The sequence below is a fragment of the Euphorbia lathyris genome, chromosome 3 (assembly GCF_963576675.1).
Source record: "Euphorbia lathyris chromosome 3, ddEupLath1.1, whole genome shotgun sequence".
NCBI lineage: Eukaryota > Viridiplantae > Streptophyta > Magnoliopsida > Malpighiales > Euphorbiaceae > Euphorbia > Euphorbia lathyris.
The window spans coordinates 51,974,678-51,979,316 of NC_088912.1; positions in this window are offsets into that span (position 1 = coordinate 51,974,678).

Consider the following 4,639-nt stretch of genomic DNA (forward strand, 5'->3'; position numbering starts at 1 on the left):
CAGTTCAGTATTCAGTAGCATTCAGTTCAGTAACATTCAGTTCAGTAACATTCAGTTCAGTTCAGCGATAAAGAACATAGCATTACACATGTCCCAAAATTGTTTATTATCACTCCCTGCTATTGTCACATTGGATGGTTTTAATTTCTCGTTCAAAGAGTGTGCGTACCATCATGCGAAAATTAAGAAAATATTCAAAAAAACTTGGGATTTGTGTGATAAAGTAAAGATCCATAAGAACTTAGAATAATCATAAAAAATCAACAAATAATAGCGATGCCCCAATGAGCTCACAAACGGAGAGGTCCATAAATCACAATGAACAATATCAAATGGTAAATAAGTAACCGAAGTAGAATCAATAAATAGTAATTTAACATGTTTTCCCAAAGAGCAAACATGACAAATAGAGGAGGCACATTTGATATTACATGAAATAGCTTTACTTTTGCAAAGAGAATAAAAAATAGGTTGGCCCGAATGTCCAAACGTTCATGCCATAATTTAGGTGCTAAATTAATACAAGCAAAAGGAGAAGAAGGATCTTGATGGGTAGTGGGAGTTATAGTGATGGGATATATAGCTCGCCATGGCTAGTACATCTCATGAGTGAATTACCCATTTGTAAATCCTTCACGGAAAATCCAAAAGGATCAAATTCGATTGAAACATTATTATCTTTAGTAAATTGGCGAACGGAAACCAAATTTTTAACAAGGTTAGAAGCATGCAAGACACGATTTAAGGCTAGTGGTGAGTGTGGGTGTGATAATTTTGTGTGTGCGTAACCGCGAATTGGAATAATATGGCCATTTCAACCAATTATACCACGTGAATTGCTCAAATTAAAATAGGACGAGAGATTACCTTCGAAGGAAGTCATATGAGAGGATGCCCCCGTATCCATGATCCAAGTCGGTGTCGGTGGATTAAGTTCCATTGTATGCATAGCGGCCTCAATGTCGGTCGGAATGGACATGGCCGAGTAAGCTTCCTGCTGTGGACGAGGACCAAGAATGCCTGATTGGGGATGAGGTCATGACATATGGGTAGGGGCTGCCCAAGGAGATGAAGGATATGGGCTTGGTGGTATGGCCCATGGCCATTATGGAGAATTGCGGCCCCAACTAGGAAAGGAATGTTGTTGCTGTCCGCTGCGTCCAACAAATTGACGGCTACCATTGTTACCGCGGTAAGAAGTCCGACCGCCACCTCGGTCCCTATTCCACGATTGGTTGTTTCGGAGCCGCCCCGTCTGCCATGAAAAGAAGGAGATGTGTTGGTGGTAGTGATATTCGGTGAAGAATTGTCTCATGATGTATGAACCATCACCGAATTAGCTTGTATTGCCGAGTTTTTTTTTTTGCAAATCCGGCTTCAACACAAGCATCGATCGATCCGAATAAAACTTAGGGAGAGGGTCACTTTGTCGGATTAAAGTTCCGAGCATCAGTTAATCCTACCACCATTTGTAATACTAGTAAATTATTTAGCACCGGAGAACTAACATTTTGTAATTGATCCGCCAAAATCTTCAAACGTTGACAATACGCCGAGACGTTTGGAAAATCGTCTAGTGTTAGAGAATTCATGTTCGAGGGAGACGACACAAGAGTGCTTATTATCTTGGAAAATGTCATGGAGGCAATTCCAAGCTTCCATTGCCGTAACGTCGGGGATGAGAATTGTGTGTAATAAATCACTTGAAATAATTGCATAGATCCATTAAAGAACAGTGGCATCAAGGGTGGACCAAAGATCGTCTTCAGTATCATTATTGGATGGTGTTGACGCGGTGGCAGAAGTGGTGGAAGGGATGATATGTTGAATCACCCGATGAGATTTGCAATGAACTTTGAGTAACTCGGCCCAAGTAGCATAATGAGCAGTTTCCATCTCAAGTGTTGCCGGGATGTGTGATTTGATATTAGATACGACTAGAGCCGGATGAAATTTGTTTCTGGAGTTCGACATGGTTGGAGAAGAGAGAAAGAAAAGAAGGTTAAATAACGGAAAAGAAGAAAAAGCAGTAGAGGACGACAGGAAAAGGGAGAGTTTTAAGATCCTGGAAATCTGATACCATGAAAGAAATAATTTCCTTGATTCATTCTTTTTCCCAAATAGGGTTTTTTATACAAAAATATTTACACAATCAATGCTTAACATTTAGCTCTCTATTTGACTAAATCAATACCTAACATTTAGCTCTCTATTTGACTATGAATTTGACTATGAATTATAACCTTCCTAATTTATTCCAATCACAATATGAAAACAATTATTTAATATATTTTCCAATAAGTAGGTTAATCCTAATCCAACTCAAAAATTTCAATGTCAATTTTGTGTCAACTAAAAAATGACGTGTTACCTATTAAGCTAAACCTAAACACTAAATTATGTGTCTATCACGTGTCACGTGTAACTTTATCATCCCTAGATTGACGATAAAAGGTAGAGAAAGAATAAATATAATTAGGAATTGAAGATGAAAGAAAAATAAAGTTTTAATGATATTTTTTTTTGCTGATGAAACAACATCGTTTATCCTAGTTCATTCGGGATCTTGGTTCCTGACTGGACATGAGAACCCGAGTTGTCGCCCCTAATATTCTAGTCATTGAAACATAAATATAAGACATTAGCATTGGAATGAGAGTAGTTATTTCATCCCTAATCTATTCTATTCCACAGAAAAACTATTATAACAGATTGTTAACACTAAAACATGCAATCAAATCAACATCCATAAGAATAAGAATAAGAATAGTTTTTTGTTATCTTTTTCTTTTTGTAATGTTTCTTGTTGGAGATCCCTAGGCATAGTTTCAGCTCTTCAAAACAGGCTAAGAGTGAGTCACAGATTGTTCCAGTGGGTGTGGGGTCTGGTATGGTCTGGTAAACTATTTTCCTTCTCCCTCACACCATTAATCCTCGTTATAACCTCAACCTCTTCTGTAAATCCATCATAAAAGCTTAGAGAGTTAGTTACCATTATCATCACCATTCAACCTCTTCATCTTCTCTACATCACTTCTTCATAAATCCCTACCCTTCCATGGCATACACCTCAAATTTAGATATTTCGAATTTGACTGCATGTTCAAGTTCATAAAAAGATCAGGCAAAAGGGAATAAGCTTGTTGCACCCCATTAACCTGACTTTTCCTGTGTTCCAGGGCTAGTTTATTCTAAAGAAGAGATGGCGAGATTAGGGTTAAAATCTGTTACAAGAAAGAACCATTGTGAAAATGAGATGAGTAGGTGTTGAAACAGATCACACAACAATTGTGCTGTCAATTCCTAACAGAATTTGGCGCTTATTTTAGTTAGTGTGAAATGTCTATCTTACCCCTGTAACAGTCTATATAAGCAACTGTAATGTTTACCACAAGACAAAAAGAGGAAATATACACTTTTAATTCTCTCGACTCTTTCTCTCAATTCTTGTTGAATATGGTATCAGAGCAGGTTTGATCACCTGAGATGATCAATTGATCGATTTCTGGAAGTAATGCGTCTAGAGAAATCGAAATCAAGATCATATGCAGAAATATTGAGAGATTCAGTGTCGCACTCTGATTTAGAGGATTCCGGTGATAGTGGGAGAGAACCGTAGATCGGAGATCAGAGTTACTTCAATATACTCGACACAATCGCAATAGATCTTCAAATCGCGCAAATCAACAACAACTGATAGAGGATTCAAGAAGCGATCGCAGTAGATCTTCAAATCGCGAAAATCAACAAACAGAGGATTCAATAATGGCAGGAACTAGAACTGTTCAGGTAATCAGTATTGATAATCCTAGTTTAATTTTAGTTAGTACGTTGTTAAATGGCAACAATTACATAGCCTGGAAGAGATCTATGGTGCTAGCCCTAAGTGCTAAGAGAAAATTAAAGTTTGTTCAAGAAGACACTAAACCTGCAGATGTACGGTGAGAGTAATGGACCTCTGATCTATCAATTGAGGAAGGAGATTAGCAGTTTATCCCAAGGAAATCTGAGTCTTGTGGATTATTTTAACAAAATCAAGAGAAAATGGGATGAATTGGCTGAGATTAAGCCATTACTGAGTTGCACTTGTGGAGAAGCTAGGAAACAAGCTCAGGATCAACTAGAAGAAGAACAATTGTTTCTCTCAGGTTTACACATTGATTTTGACAATGTGAGAGAACAGATCTTGCTACAGGAGCCTTTACCTACAGTCAACAAAGCTTACTCAATGTTGATGAGAATTGAGAGGCAAAGGAGTGTTCCTAGTGATGCAAAGGAGTGTTCCTAGTGATGCAAAGGAGGAGTTTGTGAATGTTTCAGTGTCAAAGTCTCAGATTCACAAGTCTGGTGGTTCTAGCCACAAGAATGGAGGAAAGAAGTATCAGAATAGAGGACAATCTAATGACAATAACAAAGAAGATAAGTTTTGCAAACACTGCAGAAAGCCTGGACATGAAAAGGCTGATTGTTTCAAGCTTGTTGGATATCCTGAGTGGTATAAGGGGAAGAAGATCACCACTGATTACAAGCAACATACAAATATGTCCAAGGAAGCATCAACTACATTGACAAATTCTGATTCTGAAAGTGAAGAAGAAGAAGAATCTATGCAAATGATGGTGCAGAGAGAGGTGCAAAA